At 48.1% G+C, this 21,296-nt stretch overlaps 1 pseudogene; it reads left to right on the plus strand.

The window, feature by feature from the left end:
• The first annotated feature begins 20,586 nt into the window (after positions 1-20,586).
• On the plus strand, positions 20,587-20,788 carry LOC139264940 (U2 spliceosomal RNA; annotated as a pseudogene).
• The last annotated feature ends 508 nt before the right edge of the window (positions 20,789-21,296 follow it).

Raw genomic sequence — 21,296 nt, forward strand, 5'->3', positions numbered from 1 at the left:
CTGCGCTCTAAATTTATGTTTCTTAAGTGTTCCTTTAGACGGAGAGTGATTAGTGGAATGAGTTGCCAGGAAGAATGATTGAACATAAGAATTAGGAGCAGGCGTTGCCCATTCGGCCGCTCGAGCCTGCTCCACCATTCAATGATCATGGCTGATCTTCTACATCAACTCCACTTTCCTGCACTGTCCCAATATCCCTTGATTCCCTTAATATTCAAAAATCAATCGCCTTGAATATACTCAATGACTGAGTCTCCACAGCCCTCTGGGGTAGAGAATTCCAAAGATTTACTACCCTCTGAGTGAAGAAGTTTCTTCTCATCTCAGTCCTAAATGGCCGACCCCTTATTCTGAGACTGTGACCCCTGGTTCTAGACTCTCCAGAGGAAACATCTACCCTGTCAAGCCCTGTAAGAATGTTGTATGTTTCAATGACATCACCTCTCATTCTTCTAAACTCTAGAGAATATAGGCCTAGTCTACTCAATCTCTCCTCATAGGACAATCCCCCCATCCCAGGAATCAGTCTGGTGAACCTTTGCTGCACTCCCTCAATGGCAAGTATATCCTTTAGTAAGTAAGGAGACCAAAACTGTACACAATACTCCAGATGCGGTCTCACCAGGGCCCTATATAATTGCAATAAGATGTCTTTACTTTTACACACAAATCGATGAGATGCGGTATTGAAAAGATGGGAGAGAGTTTGTGTTCTGGAAGGATGATGGACCTTTTTCTGAATCGGTATACCCGGCACAGGCACGATGGGCCGAAAAGCCACCTCCAATGCTATATTACTCTGTGATTCATTCAATAAATGACCAACCTATATAGTTTCCTGATGTCAGCCTTTCAAGTCTCACACGTAGAAATAATGAGCACCAGTGTGTCAAGCGCAGGAACAGAAGAAACTAAAACACACTTCTCCCTCCACCTACCTTCTTGTCCTTGATGAGTCATCGTCGGATGCAGATTGTAACGTCCCCTCCTTTGTTGGAAGTGTGCAGTTTGTTGAGAGTTTCCTCGGTCTCCCCTGGTATGTTGTATTTGTCTTCCCTCTCGAGCGTTGTTCTCCTGTGCAACTGGCTCGCCCTGTGTCTTGACATAAGGCTTGATTGACACATCGGCAAGTGGTGGCGATTGGTTCTGTATCACATGGCCTCGAGTCATCCCTTTGCCCGGTGCCGTTTTCATGGTACATATATTCTATTGACAGAATCTCCTGTGGTGGTTGCCCCTGAAAATGGAAAAGATTACACCTAGTTTAGTTTATGTGTTTTATTTCTCAACTGAAATCATGGGCATCCTTGTCGCAGATGGTTCCAGGCAGTGGTCAGGAAAGGGAGAGAAAGAATGAAAGAAAAAAATATATTTTTGAAGTGTAGTCGCTGTTGTAACCATTGGCCAATGGGAGTGATGGGTGACGGAGTATGTTTTTTCGGACCCAAGTTTTTTTTTCTGGATTGGGTCATGTCTCCCCTAAAGCCTTTATAGGTGATTGCACCCTGCTCTCCAGCACCTTGTCCAGACGGCTAGTATTACTGTCTAACCCTTGACAATGAATATCAGTAAGATGTTCAACTGCAGAGGGTATCACAGCTGTGCATGGGCCTATTCTCTCTCACTCACTCACTCACTCACATACACTCATTCACATACACACACTCACTCGCTCACTCACATGTACAAACACTCACATACACACACTCACTCACATACACACACATTCACTCATACACACACACACTCACTTACACACACTCGCTCGCTCACTCACATACACACACATACACATACACTCACTCACATACACACACTCACTCACTCACTCACATACACACACTCACTCATACACACACACACTCATTTACACACACACATTCACTCACTCACATGCACACACACACATACACTCACACTTACTCACATACTCACTCACATACACACTCGCTCGCTCACTCACTCACTCATACACACACATTCATTTACATACACACATTCACTCACTCACATACAAACACACACACACACACTCACTTACACACTCACTCACTCACACTCACTTACACATACTCACTCAATCACACACACACACTCACGCACACAGGCTTCCAGCAGGATTTGCTGGATATATATCAGAAACGAGAGCCTGAAGCAATTTTCTCTTCACCAATCCAGGGCACTAGATAATGTCACGACCAACACCCTCCCTAAAATCAGCTAAGGAAAGGCCAGGGATTAGATTACACACATTTTCTTTAAAAATTACCTCATACAGACTAAAGCAATTGACATAAATATCAAATGGAATCCATAAACCTTTGAACAAGATGGCAATAACTTGCTTGTAATCGCTTCCTTTAGATCATGATTTAAAAATTTCCAAAGTCAAACAGTGTTGTTAAAATCCATATAACTCTCAATCTCCCTTCTCAACACGACAATCCAGGCACCAAAAGCATCCCCTATAACTAAGCACAACCTTCTTTAACCATTGTTCTCCCGATAGGTGCCAGCAACGTAAGAACAGGAGGAGGCCGTACAGCCCCTGGGGCCTGTTCCGCCATTCAATAAGACTGTGACTAATCTGTCGCTCAACTCCATTTACCCGCCTTGGTGCCATATTCTTTAATACCCTTAACAAATAAAAACTTATGATAGAATCATACATACAGCACGGAAGAAGGCCATTCGGCCCGTCGAGCCCGTGCCGGCTCTCTGCAACAGCACTTTAGTAAGTCCCACTCCCCGCCCTTTCCCCGTAGTCCTGTAAATTTTTTTCCTTCAGGTACTTATCCAACTCCATTTTGAAAGCCGCGATTGAATCTGCCTCCACACCCTTTCAGGCCGTGCATTCCAGATCCTCACCACTCGCAGCATTAAAAAGTTTTTCCTCATGTCGCCTTTGGTTCTTTTGTCAATCACCTTAAATCTATGCCCTCTGGTTCTCGATCACTCTGCCAATGGGAACAGTTTCTCTCGATCTACTCTGTCCAGACCCCTCATGATTTTGAACACCTTTATCAAAACTCCTCTCAACCTTCTGTGCCCTAAGGAGAACAGTCCCAGAATTCTCCAGTCTATCTACGTAACTGAAGTCCCTCATCCCTGGAATCATTCTCGTAAACCTTTTCTGCACCCTCTCTAAGGCCTTCACATCCTTCCTAAAGTGCGGTGCTCAGAATTGGACACAATACTCCAGTTGAGGCCAAACCAGTATTTTATACAGGTTCATCGTAACTTCCTTGCTTTTGTGGGGTTGGATTTTCGGGAGTTTGTGACCAGTTTAGCGTCCTGGGCGCGGTGCAAAACCCATTTTTCTTTGTGCAAAACGAGGCGCACTACATTCTGCCCCCGGGCGGAACTTTCGGCAGTGGTTTTGCGGCGCCGCTAAAACTTAGCGCCCGCCCGATGTTTTCACCGTTTGGATGATGTCAATCGGCTGCAACGCTGCACTAACACCCCGGCCGTATCCCCCAATTTAGCGTCCGCCCGAGAATCCGCCAGCAAAAGCAATCGCACCCAGGATGCACCCGGTGCCATCTTCAAAACAGAGCAGTAGTTGAGTACATAAAAGGATCGGGAGAAGAAGGCTGCGTTTTTCATACTGAAGTTTTATGTGAGTTTATAGTTTGTTTTAAAGGACATTTTAAAAGATGGGGGCTGTACTATGTCAGCCATTATTCCTGGCTGCTACATTTATACGGCGTCGAACTGGAAAAAGGCTTATTGTTGGATCATTTGCAACGTCTTCATAGAGGTCGCACCCATATGGGGAGGAGGCCTTACCCCCAACGACTTTACAGGGAACAGCACTCATACTTACAGTTCTCTGAGGCACAGTGCGTTAGAAGGCTGCGCTTCCAAAAAGAAGTGCTGACAGATATGCCAGCTCATACAGGCAGACCTACAGCCTACCAGCGGCAACAGGACTGCACTGCTCGTCGAGGTGACGGTGACTGCGGCACTTGCCTTCTATGCCTCCGGCTCCTTTCAGGCATCAGCAGGGAACATATGCTCCATCTTGCAGCACGCTACAAATTGCAGCATGCATACAGTGCAGTGACTACTGCAGGATGGACTTCATAAACTTTCCAATGACCAAGGAGGCCCAGAATGAGAGGGCTGTAGGTTTTGGACGAATTGCTGGCTTTCCCAAGGTCCAGGTTGCCATTGACTGTACGCACATCACCCTGCGAGCACCTTTACACAATCCAGAGGTTTACTGACACCAAAAGGGATTCCACTCCATGAACATTCAGATCGTCTGCGACCATACTCAGCACATCATGGCAGTCAATGCCCAATATTCAGGGAGCTTCCATGATGCTTTCATCTTGCGTGAGAGCAGTGTCTCAAGCCTGTTCCAGCGTCAAGCACAAGGCCAGAGCTGGATGCTTGGGGACAAAGGTTACGGCCTCGCCACCTGGCTCATGACCCCCATCCGGAACCCTCAGCGAGCATTGCTCTAATGAGAGCCACGCAACCACACACATCGTCGAATAGACAATTGGAGTGCTGAAGCAGCGCTTCCGATGCCTGGACCACTCTGGAGGCTGCCTACAATGCACCCCCTCAGCAGGTCTCTGAGTTCATTGTGGTGTGCTGCATGCTACACAACTCAGCCATCAAGAGGGGACAGGATTTGCCAATGGGGATTGCAGGACCACCTCAGGAGAGGTGGGGGGGGATGGAGGAGGAGGAGGTAGACGAGTAAGAGGGGCCTGGCGAGGAACCCATGCCGCCACAACCACAACCACAGGGGAGGCCTCGTGGAGCTTTCGCCGCTGCAAAAGCCTTACGTCAGCAGCTCATAATTCAACGCTTTGCTTGAAGAGTGAATGACCCGTTTGACCATTGCCTGGCCACTCTATCCCACCATGTTAACTATTCCCTCTCTTATTCTGCAAATGAGACACTACACAGGAATGGTTAAGGTGAACAAAATAATTTATTAAAAATCGTAAACGTAATTGAGAAACTTGAATTAAATTTATTAAACATTGTAAACTTTTATAACTTTATGAACAGAATTGGGAAACTTTGAAAACTTTTATAAAATAACAACAACACCTGCCCCAACTGTCATTCACCACTGGCTCTTCCCCCAACACCCCCCCCCCCCCAACCCGCACTTTCCCTTACCCCCTACCCCCCTCCCTCACCTGCTGTCCCTACCCAAAGTGGTAGAAAGAGTTTGTGCAGCAAGGCAGCCAGAGTCCTGCTGTGTTGGGGGGGGGAAGAGACATTGGCGACGCCATCTGTGGACACACTGGATCTGCTCGAGGCGTGGAAGGCCCGGCTTCTGACTGGCGAGCGTCTTGATCGGGGTCGCCAATCACAGGTGGTGTGAGGGTGTGTCTGGGTGTCACACTGGGGAACTCAGAAAGGCTGCACGCCACACTCTCCGGGACTCCAGTGTCACTGGTGGAGGCCACCAGCCTCGCGTGGGCGTCGATGGCCTCGCAGGTTTCGCGGCTCGCACTGACAATCTGCGACACTACCTCCGTCGTGGTCGCTTTCAGACTGTCGATGCTCGCGGGAATCCTCCCCAGGACATCAAGGAGCTGACGGGTCTGAGGTGGATGCTCTCCCTGGACAGTCCCACCATGTCCAGTTCTGCGCCTGCCTGTCTGTCAGCAGACCGGCTTTGCCGACTCACCCTCCGGAGAGATGGCATACGGGATTTGAAGCCCAGAACTGCATTGCTGCACGCTACCAGTCCCAGGAGCTTCAGAGATCTCAAAGCCCGGGAATGTTTGATCATCCTCGAACGAGGCGTTTGCTGCAAAAGAGGTGTCGAGTGCAACTGCTCCCCCGGCTCCCCCCCCCCCCCGTCAGCTCCTCTTCCTCAAATTCATCTCCTCCTCCCCCAAATGACAGCCTGAAGGATTCGCCGCCTGCGACTCCTGATCTGGAAGTAGAAAGCAACAGACGAGTGGTTAGCAGCAGGGAGGGGGCAGGGGAACATGAGGAAGGTCACACAGCACAGGCTCATTTGAAGGACTGCCGCAACTCCATTATATGTAGTCCACAGACACTGCATCACATTGCCCCAACCCTAATCCACACACACTGCATGACATTGTCCCAACCCTAGTCCACACACACTGCATGACATTGTCCCAACCCTAGTCCACACACACTGCATGACATTGCCCCAACCCTAGTTCACACACACTGCATGACATTGTCCCAACCCTAGTTCACAGACACTGCATGACATTGCCCCAACCCTAGTTCACACACACTGCATGACATTGTCCCAACCCTAGTTCACACACACTGCATGACATTGTCCCAACCCTAGTCCACACACACTGCATGACATTGCCCCAACCCTAGTCCACAGACACTGCATCACATTGCCCCAACCCAGCCCAGGGAGGGTGCAGGACTTACTGTCAGTATCCAAGAGGGGGTCAGCACCCCCGCGGGCAGTTGCCCGGCCTGATACACCGATGAAACCTGCCACTCGCTCCTCCAGGTCGGTGAGTGCAGGGTCCGGAGCGGACCGCCGCCTGTCCGCCACTGCTCCCGGTGGTTATGGGACTTATTTGCCTGCAAAGATGACAATGGGAATGGTTACCAGAGGGTCCATCTGCTCTTGTGGCGCACACAAGATCGCCACCAAAGCACTTAAACCATAATGTCTGAATGTGATACAGTCCTCTGTTTAATGGCCTTGCAAGTTGCACGTGGTTCATCAGGAGGACATTGAAGTGCGGAAACATCTTTTGAGATCTCAGAAAGCAATCTTAATAATGTGCAAAGTTCATTCATGGCAAATAGTGTGCCACACTAAGCCTACCGATGTGTCATGCATTTTAGGAGGCAACCCACAGAGTGCTGAGAGACAGTAACAGCATGAGAACAACTAGTGTGTCAGATTGTCAGATTTATAATTTAAGTAATGAAGGAATGCATCAATAAAAATTGTACTCACTCTGGTAATGACCCTCAAATGATCCTTGAATTTTTTCCGGCACTGTGTTGCAGTCCTTTCCACAGTGTCGGAGGCCGAGACCTCCTCTGCTATTTGCCTCCAGATCTTAAATACTGATGGGAGGGGTCGAGATCCACCTCTCCTGTGCAACTCAGGCCAGCTACGCTCCACTGCCGCCCCACTAGAGCCTCATTTGCCTCTGGGCTGAATCTTCAAGCACACTGCCTGCTGTCCTCCTCCTTCATCATGAAAATCAAAAAGTAAAAATGGCTGATTCAGCCCCTGATGTGCTGCGCATGCGCGCGACCGCGCCCTGCATTAGCGTTTGCAAACGGACAGCAGACCAGAAACGCGGGAAGAAGAAAAAACTTGCGCATGCGCAAAACGGCCTATTTTTTTCCCGGTCGGGACTTTCGGCTCCGGCGCACACATTCTGTGGTGCAACGCCGGAGTTAGCGCCAACGCCCGTCATGAACTTTCATTTGCCGAAAGTTGCACGCTTTGGTGCTAACGCTAACCCAGCGCTAAAAGAAGATTTTCGCTGCGATTTGCGCCAGGAAATGGGCGAAATCACTAAACCCAGAAATCCAGCCCCATACCTCTATTCATGAAGCCCAGGATCCCATAAACTTTTTTTTAACTGCTTTCTCAACCTGCCCTGCCACCTTCAACGATTTGTGTACATATACCCCTAGGTCTCTCTGTTCATGCACCACCTTTAGGATTGTACCCTTTGGTTTATATTTCCTCTCATAGAAACATAGAAAATAGATGCAGGAGTAGGCCATTCAGCCCTTCGAGACTGCACCACCATTCAATATGATCATGGCTGATCATTCCCTCAGTACCCCTTTCCTGATTTCTCTCCATATCCCTTGATCCCTTTAGCCGTAAGGGCCATATCTAACTCCCTCCTTGAATATATCCAATGAACTGGCATCAACAACTCTCTGCGGTAGGGAATTCCACAGGTTAATAACTCTCTGAGTGAAGAAGTTTCTCCTCATCTCAGTCCTAAATGGCTTAGCCCTTATCCTTAGACTATGTCCCCTGGTTCTGGACTTCCCCAACATCAGGAGCATTCTTCCTGCATCTAACTTGTCCAGTCCCGTCAGAATTTTACATGTTTCTATGGGATCCCCTCTCATCCTTCTAAACTCCAGTGAATACAGGCCCAGTCGATCCAGTCTAGAACATAAGAACATAAGAATTAGGAACAGGAGTAGGCCATCTAGCCCCTCGAGCCTGCTCCGCCATTCAATAAGATCATGGCTGATCTGGTCGTGGACTCAGCTCCACTTACCCGCCCTCTCCCCGTAACCCTTAATTCCCTTATTGCTTAAAAATCTATCTATCTTTGACTTGAAAACATTCAATGAGCTAGCCTCAACTGCTTCCTTGGGCAGAGAATTCCACAGATTCACAACCCTCTGGGAAAATAAATTCTTTCTCAACTCGGTTTTAAATTGGCTCCTCTGTATTTTGAGGCTGTGCCCCCTAGTTCTAGTCTCCCCGACCAGTGGAAACAACCTCTCTGCCTCTATCTTGTCTATCCCTTTCATGATTTTCAATGTTTCTATAAGATCACCCCTCATCCTTCTCAACTCCAAGGAGTAAAGACCCAGTCTACTCAATCTATCATCATAAGGTAACCCCCTCATTTCTCGAATCAGCCTAGTGAATCGTCTCTGTACCCCTTCCAAAGCTAGTATATCCTTCCTTAAGTAAGGTGACCAAAACTGCACGCAGTACTCCAGGTGCGGCCTTACCAATACCTTATACAGTTGCAGCAACACCTCCCTGCTTTTGTACTCCATCCCTCTCGCAATGAAGGCCAACATTCCATTTGCCTTCCTGATTACCTGCTGCACCTGCAAACTAACCTTTTGGGATTCATGCACAAGGAGCACGCGGTGTCCACCGGTACACTCGTGGCCTTCCGCGAGAGGTGGGCACCGGAGGGACTGGAGTGCATCGTCACGCCCGGCAACCAAATTTTAATTTGATTTTACGTTTTAAAGTTTAATTTGTTTTAATTGCCGGTGCTTTTAGTGTCCCCCTCCCCTTTTATAGGGGGCACTTGGAGAAAAATTCAATTCTGTGCCAAAAAAAAAAAAAATTGGCATTGTAAATGTTGGTGTTTCCCCCAGATCGGGGGGCACGGTTTAATGTTTTTTCCGTTAACTCCCTAAAAGAGTTTAATGCACAAGGACCCCCAGGTCCCTCTGCACCACAGTATGTTGTAATTTCTCCCCATTCAAATAATATTCCCTTTTACTGTTTTTTTTCCCCAAGGTGGATGACCTCACACTTTCCGACATTGTAATCCGTCTGCCAAACCTTAGCCCATTCGCTTAACCTATCCAAATCTCCTTGCAGCCTCTCTGAGTCCTCTACACAACCCGCTTTCCCACTAATCTTAGTGTCATCTGCGAATTTTGTTGCACTACACTCTGTTCCCTCCTCTAGGTCATCTATGTATATTGTAAACAGTTGTGGTCCCAGCACTGATCCCTGTGGCACACCACTAACCACTGATTTCCAACCGGAAAAGGACCCATTTATCCCGACTCTCTGCTTTCTGTTCGCCAGCCAATTCTCTATCCATGCTAATACATTTCCTCTGACTCCGTGTACCTTTATCTTCTGCAGTAACCTTTTGTGTGGCACCTTATCGAATGCCTTTTGGAAATCTAAATACACCACATCCATCGGTACACCTCTATCCACCATGCTCGTTATATCCTCAAAGAATTCCAGTAAGTTAGTTAAACATGAATCCATGCTGCGTCTGCTTGATTGCACTATTCCTATCCAGATGTCCCGCTATTTCTTCCTTAATGATAGTTTCAAGCATTTTCCCCACTACAGATGTTAAACTAATCGGCCTATAGTTACCTGCCTTTTGCCTGCCCCTCTCCTCATATGTCAGTCCTGCCATCCCGGGAATCAGTCTGGTGAATCTTCGCTGCACTCCCTCAATAGCAAGAACGTCCTTCCTCAGATTAGGAGACCAAAACTGAACACAATATTCCAGGTGAGGCCTCACCAAGGCCCTCTACAACTGCAGTAAGACCTCCCTGCTCCTATACTTAAATCCCCTAGCTATGAAGGCCAACATACCATTTGCCTTCTTCACCGCCTGCTGAACCTGCATGCCAACTTTCAATGACTGATGTACCATGACACCCAGGTCTCGCTGCACCTCCCCTTTTCCTAATCTGCCGTCATTCAGATAATATTCTGCCTTCGTGTTTTTGCCACCAAAGTGGATAACCTCACATTTATCCACATTATACTGCATCTGCCACACGTTTGCCCACTCACCTAACCTGTCCAAGTCACCCTGCAGCCTTTAGCATCCTCCTCACAGCTCACACTGCCACCCAGCTTAGTGTCATCTGCAAACTTGGAGATATTACACTCAATTCCTTCATCTAAATCATTAATGTATATTGTAAAGAGCTGGGGTCCCAGCACTGAGCCCTGCGGCACCCCACTAGTCACTGCCTGCCATTCTGAAAAGGACCCGTTTATCCCGACTCTCTGCTTCCTGTCTGCCAACCAGTTCTCTATCCACGTCAGTATATTACCCCCAATAACATGTGCTTTAATTTTGCACACCAATCTCTTGTGTGGGACCTTGTCAAAAGCCTTTTGGAAAGTCCAAATGCACCACATCTACTGGTTCTCCCTTGTCCACTCTACTAGTTACATCCTCAAAAAATTCTAGAAGATTTGTCAAGCATGATTTCCCCTTCATAAATCCATGCTGACTTGGGCCGATCCCGTCACTGCTTTCCAAATGTGCTGCTATTTCATCTTTGATAATTGATGATTTATATAGCGCCTTTAATCTAGTAAAACATCCCAAGGAACTTCACAGGAGCGATATAAAACAAAATTTGACACCAAGCCACACACAGAGATATTAGAGCAGATGACCGAAAGCTTGGTTAAAGGACCATCTTAAAGGAGGAGAAAGAGGCAGAGAGCGAGTTCCAGAGCTTGGGGCCTAGGCAGCTGAAGGCATGGCCACCTCATTCTTTCTACCAAAGTGTATCACTTCATACTTTTCTGTGTTAAATTTCATCTGCCATGTGTCCGCCCATTCCACCAGTTTTGAAATTTTGATCCCAGCCTCAAAAATATAACGTGAGGAGGACACTAAAAGGCTGCAGGATGACTTGGACAGGTTAGGTGAGTGGGCAAACGTGTGGCAGATGCAGTATAATGTGGATAAATGTGAGGTTATCCACTTTGGTGGCAAAAACACGATGGCAGAATATTATCTGAATGGCGGCAGATTAGGAAAAGGGGAGGTGCAACGAGACCTGGGTGTCATGGTACATCAGTCATTGACGGTTGGCATGCAGGTACAGCAGGCGGTGAAGAAGGCAAATGGTATGTTGGCCTTCATAGCGAGGGGATTTGAGTATAGGAGCAGGGAGGTCTTACTGCAGTTGTACAGGGCCTTGATGAGGCCTCACCTGGAATATTGTGTTCAGTTTTGGTCTCCTAATCTGAGGAAGGACGTTCTTGCTATTGAGGGAGTGCAGGAACTAAATCACTTGAACTGAAAAATAAACAGCTCAGGCTTTTTAGCTATGACAGCAGCCTCGATACCTAGAGGGGGAATTAAAGAGGGAAGAAAGTTTATAGAGGTTCTATCCTCTGTAAATTTGAGGTCATCTAAATCTCTTCTGCCAGCGTCCTAACTCTAACCAAGTCCCGCTCACCCATCACCCCTGTGCTCGCTGACCTACATTTGCCTCCGGTCAAGTAATGCATGGATTTAAAAATTCTCGTCCTTGTTTTCAAATCCCTCCTTGGCCTCGTCTCTCCCTATCTCAGTAATCTCCTCCAGCCCTACAACCCCCCGAGATGTCTGCGCTCCTCTAATTCTGCCCTCTTGAGCATCCCTGATTACAATCGCTCAACCATCGGTGGCCGTGCCTTCTGTTGCCTGGGCCCCAAGCTCCGGAACTCGCTCTCCTTCTCCTCCTTTAAGATGCTCCTTTAACCAAGCTTTCTGCCATCTGCCCTAATATCTCTGTGTGTGGCTTGGTGTCAAATTTTGTTTTATATCGCTCCTGTGAAGTGCCTTGGGTCGTTTCACTACATTAAAGGTGCTATATAAATACAGGTTGTTGTTGTTGATTGTTGCTTGCTCAAAGTACAGCTTCCATGTCCCAAGTTTGCAAATTGGAGGCCAGACTTTGGGGAGCTCACAAGGTCATCGGATTTCTGTACGTGTTGACCTTATGCCCGCTGTTTCATACTAATCAAAAATATGTTGCCCTTTGGTACCTCTCACTTGAGGTAATTTTCACCCTCGTCACCTGGAGATAGTTTGGTGGAGCAGATCGCTTGTCGTTTATAGGACCCACCCATCCACCCTTTCCATCGATTTCAATGGGAAGAGAATTGGGCAGGTTCTACAATGGGTCCTTCACCAGATCACTCCCATTGCCTTTCAGAGGTTAGGTCATGGAACTGCAAGCATGCATTAGTGTTGCAGATACGACAGGTAGACAAGGTGAATCTATTTCCTCTGGTCGGGGAGTCCAGAACAAGGGGGGAGCTAAAGGGATCAAGGGGTATGGAGAGAAAGCAGGAATGGGGTACTGAAGTTGCATGATCAGCCATGATCATATTGAATGGTGGTGCAGGCTCGAAGGGCCGAATGGCCTACTCCTGCACCTATTTTCTATGTTTCTATAACATTAAAATTCGAGCTCTGCTGTTCAGGGGGTGATGTCAGGAAGCACTTCTTCACACAAAGGGTTGTGGAAATCTGGAACTCTCTCCTTCAAAAAGATGTTGAAGCTGGGGATCAATTGAAAATGACAAAACTGATATCAATAGATTTTTGTTAGGTAAGGGTATTAGGGATTACGGACTCAAGGCGGGTAGGTGAAGCTGAGATACAGATCAGGGAATAGGGAACAGGCTCGAAGGGCTAAATGGCCTACTCCTTTATGTTCCTATGACACTTTGCCTGGGAGTGTGGTAATATTTGTAGGGGTCCCAACACAACCAAATTTGAAAACTAATGGGTACAGGTGTGACGTCCGAAATCCGGAAACCTCGGGATCGAGGCTGTTCCGGATTCCGGGTATTTCCGGATTTCGGAACGTCTTTGCCTGGGCTGAGGAAAGTAGGTAGGGAAGGGACACCGGAGGTCGGGGGGGGGGGGGGGGGGTGTCGGTCGGGCTGGGGGAGGTCAGTTGGGTCGAGGCTGGAGGAGATCGGGGGGAGGTCAGGCCGAGGTCGGGCAGCCGTTGGTCAGGCCGAGGTCGGGCGGCTGGAGGTCAGGCCAAGGTCGGGCGGCCGGAGGTCAGGCAGCTGGAAGTTGGGCCAAGGCGGGAAAGTCCGGATTTCGGAACATTTTCCGGTTTCCGGACGACCCTGCCATGGATCAGCTCGGATTCCGGAACATTCCGGATTTCGGATGTCGCACCTGTATTGTAAATAAAAAGAGCTTAATTATTATAAAAGATTTATTTCTCGATGATTAAAAAAGAACCACATGGCGTTTTTATACCCCGACGGAAACCATCAGTTGGGGTCTCCTTCCCTCCTGCAGTGGTTTCAGCGGGGAAGAGGATCTCCATCCTTTTCAATCTGCCCAAAACATGTGTCCGGTAGAAGTATTTTTATTTTGTTTTTTTTAAGCTTTGTGTAGATGTTGGGAGGGTACTTTTTGTTCAGAGTACCGCCCGAGACTGCCTTCCCCTTTCTCTGTTTGTTGAGCAGTGTGCACCAATGAAGAAGCATCCCGCTGATTACCTCGCTCTGTCTTAGACGATCGCGAAGAAGTTCAATCTGCTGCCACGCGTTCCCCAAATCTTCCGTCAGTCTGGAATTTAATAGCAATGCTGAAACGGGAGATATGTAAAATCAGCCCAGGAAACCACAGACTGCTCATTTATTTCCACCATTTAAAAAAAAAAATCAATCCCAATAATAAGTGCCAGGCAATAACTATCTCCAACATAGAGAGAGTCTAACTACCATTACCATCGCCGAATCTCCCACCCTCAACATCCTGGGGGTCACCATTGACCAGAAACTTAACTGGACCAGCCGCAAAAAATACTGTGGCTACAAGAGCGGGTCAGAGGCTGGGTATTCTGCGGCGAGTGACTCACCTCCTGACTCCCCAAAGCCTTTTCATCATCTGCAAGGCACAAGTCAGGAGTGTGATGAAATACTCCCCACTTGCCTGGATGAGTGCAGCGCCAACAACACTCAAGTAGTTCGACACCATCCAGGACAAAGCAGTCCGCTTGATTGGCTCCCCACCCACCACCTTCAAACATTCACTCCCTCCACCACCGACGGACAGTGGCTGCAGTGTGTACCATCTGTAAGATACACTGCAGCAACTCGCCAAGGCTTCTTCGGCAGCACCTCCCAAACCCTTGAAGGACAAGGGCAGCAGGATCATGGGACCTGCAAGTTCCACACCTCCAAATTACACACCATCCTGACTTGGCAAGATATCGTCGTCCTTCATTGGCGCTGGGTCAAAGTCCTGGAACTCCCTCACTAACAGTACTGTGGGAGTACCTTCATCTCATGGGCTGCAGCGGTTCAAGAAGGCGGCTCACCACCATAGAATCATAGAAGTTTACATGAAGGAAGGAGTCCATTTCGGCCCATCGTGTCAATGCCGGCCAACAAGAGGCTATCCAGCCTAATCCCACTCAAATCTACCACCTTCTCAAGGGCAATTAGGGACGGGCAATAACATTAACAATGCTCTTCTGGTACGTACTTTCCATTAGCTGCTCCTCGCACCTCTTCTGCATAAGGAGCTTGGGACATTCCACTTGGACCTCTCGGGACACCGTAGATTTGTGGACTAGCTCCTGTGGCGACTCCACATTCCGTGGTGAGGAGACAGGTTTGGCCAACTCTTCCTGATCCAGTTGATGGTGAGGTACTCTGGGAGATACCTGGATCACAAACTGCTGTTTCTCTTTACAACTTATCGGTTCCGTTGTCTGCAATAGAGGGCGAGAAAAAAAAAAACAACAGACGCACGCAAATTAAAATAATGCAAATTTTGACGATGGATTGAAATTTATAAGTTCTGCTATCACTACTGCCTTTTCTGCGGTTCCATATTCTGCACACCTGACCCCAGCCCCTTCCACAGTGCCAGGCACAAGGGAACATTCTCGACCTGCTGAATAAGAAAGGCTCATGTGGAACACTGGGAGAATTCGGCTGCAGTCATACAACAGTCTCCGCGGAGTAAAGCAGTCGATACGATTTTTGGATACATCGATAGATTTTTGGATACTAAGGGAACCAAGGGGATAGTGCAGGATGGTGGAGTTGAGGTAGAAGATCAGCCATGATCTTACTGAATGGCGGAGCAAGCTCGAGGGGCCGAATGGCCTACGCCTGCTCCTATTTCTTATGTTCTTGACGGTACCACAACAACTTGCATTTATATAGCACCTTTAACATAGTAAAACGTCCCAAGCGCTTTGCAGGAGCGTTATCAAACAAAATCTGACACTGAGCCACATAAAAAGATATTGGCCCTGAAATTCCGGGCTCCCCGGGTCCATACGGATTTCCTACAGACCCGGGAAGGCATCGGAAATGCCAGTTTCCAGCGCGCAATGTTTCTGGCTTGACAGATCATAGCCAGATCAGGAGCGAGGACACTTGTAAGTGGAAATTTCCAATAGTTATGCTTACAAATGTCCTCAAAAATCTTACGCCTGAAAAAGCAGGCGCATAGCTTACTTTTACAGGCGCAAGTGTTTTAAAAAACACAAAAACATCTCAAAATAAAGTTACTAAAACATATTTTATCATTAAAAACCCTCCCCACAACGGTAAGTTTATTTTTTTAAATCGGGAAATTATTTTTTTAAAGATATTAATAACTTTAATTTAAATGAATGTAGTGTAATTATTTTCTATTTTTTATTAGTGTTTTGGGTATTTGGGGCTGTGTTTTGGGTTTCGGGCTCTATCACAGTCATAGTAATAGGAGTTTAGGACCCTGCGGAACTCCTATTACTATGATACCTTACCTGATTGGCTGGCCAGAGCCATGTGAGTCCAGCTGGAGGCCTGCGCACGCGTCGGCGTGCATGCGCAGCGAATCGCAGTCGACGGAGGCCTCAGCATCGGAAGGTCCAACGTGGGCACCAGCTTAAGGTAGGTGCGTATTTTTTTCTCTAAAATGCCCCGGGGAAGGCCAAACCGGAATTTCAGGGCCAATAATTATATTAGGACTGGTGACCAAAAGCTTGGTCAAAGAGGTAAATTTTAAGGAATGTCTTAAATGAGGAAAGGGAGGCAGAGGGGTTCAGGGAAGGAATTCCAGAGTTTGGGGCAGCTGAAGGCACGACCGCCAATGGTGGGCCGATGAAAATTGGGGGTCGCGAGAGGCCAGAATTGGAGATCGTGGAGAGATTAAGAGGTGTATCCCCTCCATCTGCAAAATTAAAGGAAAATCTTCTCTCAAGCCGGCTTATCAACCAATTCACCTTCTACAGAGAATAGTACATGTGCAAGACTCTTGGCTCTTGCATCTAAAACAGTCTGATCAGATCCGTAGCATAACTGTCACCCCTAACCCGTGGTCCTCAAAACCCGCCTTTTATTGTTATCTTTCCCAAGAGCGCTGACTCACGTTGGACACAGTAGCATGAGATCCTCCAATGGTCTGTCCAAATGGCTATTGGTCACGTGTGAACCTGGACAGTTGGTGTTGGCAAGCTTGTCAAGCGTGACAGGCAGCACAACCGGTCACCCACCCTGTCCTCACCCATCACACACACCTACGCTCGGACGTTGCAGCAAGGGTACAAACAGGCGTATCTCTCTGACTTCTCAAGTCAAGATCGGTGACGGTCACACACACGCGCATGCGCGCACACACAAACTCACACCTGTCAGAGGAGGCAAATTACAAATGCCACAGACAACTGGATACCATGCAATTGAAATGGGGCTTTTTTTTCCACGCACTCCAACTAGTATGTTGTTTGGTAATGAGGTGGGTGAGGCTGTGTTCAAAAAAAACTGGTTCTTGTATTAAGTAAAAAAAAAGTTGGCACCTCATCAGGGACAGCCAGTTTGGTTGGAATCCTTCACCTGCTTAATCCGTGCTGCCATCGTCAATTAAAGAGCTGATTGTGCCCTGTGAAGCATGCTTTATTTGTTATTAATATAAAGCCATAGGCAAGAGCCTTGTCTGGGGATCAGTTGTAATCGGACTAAACCAAGGGAGCAATGGGAACTAAAGTAAAGAGGTGTCAGTGGGTGGCACTCTCGCTTCTAGAGTCAGACGGTTGCGGGTTCGAGTTCCACCCCAGAGACCTGAGCCCAGAATCTAGGCTCGCACTCCAGTGCAGTGGTGAAGAAGTGCAGGAGGTGCCGGCCTTCAGATGAGATGTTCGACCAATGCTGCTCTCCCAGATGGACGTGAAAGATCCCACTGCACTATTTCTAACAAGCCTGGCTAGTATTGACCTCTGAACCAACATCACTAAAACAGATCATTATCTCATTGGTCAGTGCTGTGTGCAATTGGCTGCCGCATTTCCTACGGGGTACTGAAGTTGCATGTTCAGCCATGAACTCATTGAATGGCGGTGCAGGCTTGAAGGGCCAAATGGCCTACTCCTGCACCTATTTTCTATGGTTCTATGTTATCGGGAGAAGTACTTTGTTGACTGCAACGCGCTTTGGGACGTCCCGAGACCATGAAAGGCGCTGTATAAATGAAGGTTCTTTGCTTCCTATTATTGCCTATTTCGACTGAGGGTTATGATCAGCTTTCCCCCGTTCGGTAACACCAGGCAAAGTGGGGTTCGAGGTCAGGAGCTTGACGGAGCAGCGGATCAAACTTGCTCCGTGGTGCTGCAGGTTTGAACCCCATGTCCCATCGCACTGTTCTGTGCAATATGCTGTGTAACTCACTGTTGGAGTTAGTCATCATGCCACCTCCTCCATGTATTGCAGCAATGATAAAACAGTAAAGTCTTAAATTATAGAGATCTGCAGTTGTGTCCACCTCATGGCCACTGCAACAACATGGACAGGAAACACTGACCACATCGGTACGGATGGGGAAGTCCGTTTGGCCGCGCCCCTCCCTCCCCCCCCTCTCTGTTAATCTACCCGGAACGAACCAACATCATGGCATCCGCTCAGCTTCTTGAACAAACCCAATGCAAACTGCTTGATGTTTCCACTCCTTATTCCAGGATTAAATTAGCTGATCACAATAACCTCCCACCAATGTTCCTCCTAATTTTAAATTTGGGTGCACGGTCCCTGTATTGGGCTGCGTGGCCCATTCTAAGTTTCGCACATGCGCGAAATTTCACGTCGGAATAGCCGGTCCCGGACAACGCGAGACCAGCAGACAGCGGGGCGGCTGCAGGGAATATTCCACCCCTCCTTCTCCCCACCACCCCCCCTTCCCCCCGCCTCCACTAGCTCAACTTGACCAAAGATTGAATTTTGGTACTCCACCGTAATGATCACTGACCTGCTGAGCCATAAAGAGAGCCCTGTTTTATGTTTAAAACAGAACACATTCTTTCGGCAGACGGCTCTTTACGGTTCCCACTCTCTTACATTCTTATATTACAGAAGTGGTTCAAGCGGAGGTAGCTCTGTAAAACTCTACCCTCTCAGTGCTGTGTGTTCCAATGCAGCACCCAAACCACAGCTCTCATAGCAACATCTAACTGCACGTGGAATCACAATGCGTGACTAATTTCAGGCCACCGGATACCTTGGGGGAAGGCGTGTCCAGATTGGCAATCGTACAGCTCTCAGCCTCTCTACTGCCGGTAAAATGACAACCGCGCCACCACCATCAAGGAGCGAAAGAAAGACTTGCATTTATATAGCGCCTTTCACGACCACCGGCCATCCTAAAGCGCTTTTCAGCCAATGAAGTATTTTTGAAGTGTAGTCACTGTCGTAATGTAGGAGACGCGGCAGCTAATTTGCGCACAGCAAGCTCCCACAAACAGCAATGTGATAATGACCAGATAAAATGTTTTTAGTGATGTTGGTTGAGGGATAAATATTGGCCGGGAGAACTCCCCTGTTCTTCTTCCAAATAGTGCCGTGGGATCCTTTACATCCACCTGAGTGAGCAGACGGGGCCTCGGTTTAACGTTGCATCCGAAAGACGGCACCTCTGACAGTGCAGCACTCCCTCGGCACTGCACTGCAGTGTCAGCCTAGCTTTTTGTGCTCAAGTCTCCAGAGTGGGATTTGAACCCACAACCTTCTGACTCAAGGGTGAGAGTGATAGCCCCCGAGACATTGGCTGACACCGATGGAATTTCCATTCTCACCGGGATAACACTGCCTCTTGAAGAGGCTATTATCAACAGAAAAAACCCACGCAAACAACTCTTTAGATGGGGCTCATCATCCCGACACAGCACTGTCATCTCACTGAACTCACAGTGCTCCCGCCACTGCATACAGGTATGGGTAGCATAGTGGCTGTTACTGGACTAATAATCTAAAGACTGCGAGTTCAACTCCCACCATAGTCATTTGAGACATGACACGAGGAGTTTAACGTGCTTAGGAGTGACATTGGGCCTATGGTCCCCAAAGCTCTCCATCACCGGGAGTTTTCCTCACCTCATGTCTGGGTCTGTTGCAGACTAATTGATTGCTACAATTAGTGAGCAACTCCATTATCATTGTGTGACTACCAGGATGTTAGAAGGTGAACTAAGAACATAAGAAATAGGAGCAGGAGGAGGCCATATGGCCCTTCCAGCTTGCTCCACCATTCAATAAGATCATGGCTGATCTGATCCTGGCCTCAACTCCACTTCCCCGCCCCCTCCCATAACCCTTTATTCCCTGATCATTCAAAAATCTGTCTATCTCCACCTTAAATATATTCAAAGACCCAGCCTCCACAACTCTCTGGGGCAGAGAATTCCAAAGATTCACGACCCTCTGAAAGAAGAAATTCCTCCTTATTTCTGTTTTAAATTGGCGACCCCTTATTCTTAAACTGTGCCCCCTAGTTCTAGATTCCCCCACGAGGGGAAGCATCCTTCTCTGCAGCTACCCTGTCAAGCCCCCTCAGAATCTTATATGTTTCAATGGGATCACCTCTAAGTCTTCTAAGCTCCAATGAGTATAGGCCCAACCTGCTCAACCCGATAAGCTGCTGAGCCCCAGATTGGCATGCACCAGATCCTTGGTCGGGGGTAAAGGGTGAAAGGTTACAGGACTCCTCCTACCTGTGTGAGGGACTGGGCACTTGATGAAGGGACTGGGCTGCTGAGGTCGCTGGAGTTGGTCTGAGTGCTGGCTGCGGACTGATTGCAATGTGTCCGTGACATGCTGAGCAAGCGATGGATCTCCAGTTGCTGCGCTTTGATGGTCCGTTCTAATCTGGAAAGGAGAGTTACCAATTATTTATTTCACTTAAAAAAAAAATCAAACATCCTTTGTATGCACAACATCAAAACCTTAAGGGGAGAAATTCGGCTGTTGGGCGCCACCATTAACACCAGAGAGGGGCGCTAAGGGCCCGCTAAACATCTCCTGCCCAGCCGCGCTGTCAGCACCTGCCGCGGCCTTCAGTGAAGGTTTAGCTGCGCTGACAGTCCGCTTCTCGGCCTTTTGGCTAAGATCATGCGTAACTGACCTGACAGGGGAGTAACCATGACCCCAAAGTGGTTCTCCCTGGATCAGGAAGGTGGTTCTCCTATGCTTTTTGGAAATAGGAGGTGGGTGGGGTGGCTTGACCCATCCACCTCCACGGAGGTGTATGTGTGGGGGGGCCTGACCCATCCACCTCCATGGCACGAACCTGGTATTGCAGTACTTCCAGGAACGGTGCAGTGGCTCTAGGCCTTTTGGCTAAGAGCATTGGCGCAGAGTGATCCTTGATGTGTGCAAGGTGACCTCTGGCGTTTGTGATTTGACAAAGAATTGGAAAGATTGACAGTTTGCTCTGCGCTCGCTAGCCCCGGCCACTCGGTGATGTCACCAAGCGTCCAACGCCTCCGTAGTCACACGTATGCAAAATTCAATTTTTTGCCTGCGGTAGCGCCTGGCGCTGAAACCGGCGAGGGAAAGCAATCAGTGCAGCGTCGATCCCGGGGCAGTGTCGTCCGCAGTGCAAAGTAAGTGATGAAATTTCAGTTTTTAAACTTCTATTCATTTGTTGCAGTCGTGGGGAAGTGTGTGTGAAGTTTATTTATTGACATTTTCACCAGGAATTTTTTTTTCCATCTTCAGGCGCTAGGATGATTGAGTAGGCCTCCTGCGCTATCGCTCTGTCAGCGCACGAAGAGGAGTGTGAAACACCTCT

This window comes from Pristiophorus japonicus, chromosome 5, assembly GCF_044704955.1.
Source record: "Pristiophorus japonicus isolate sPriJap1 chromosome 5, sPriJap1.hap1, whole genome shotgun sequence".
Lineage (NCBI taxonomy): Eukaryota > Metazoa > Chordata > Chondrichthyes > Pristiophoridae > Pristiophorus > Pristiophorus japonicus.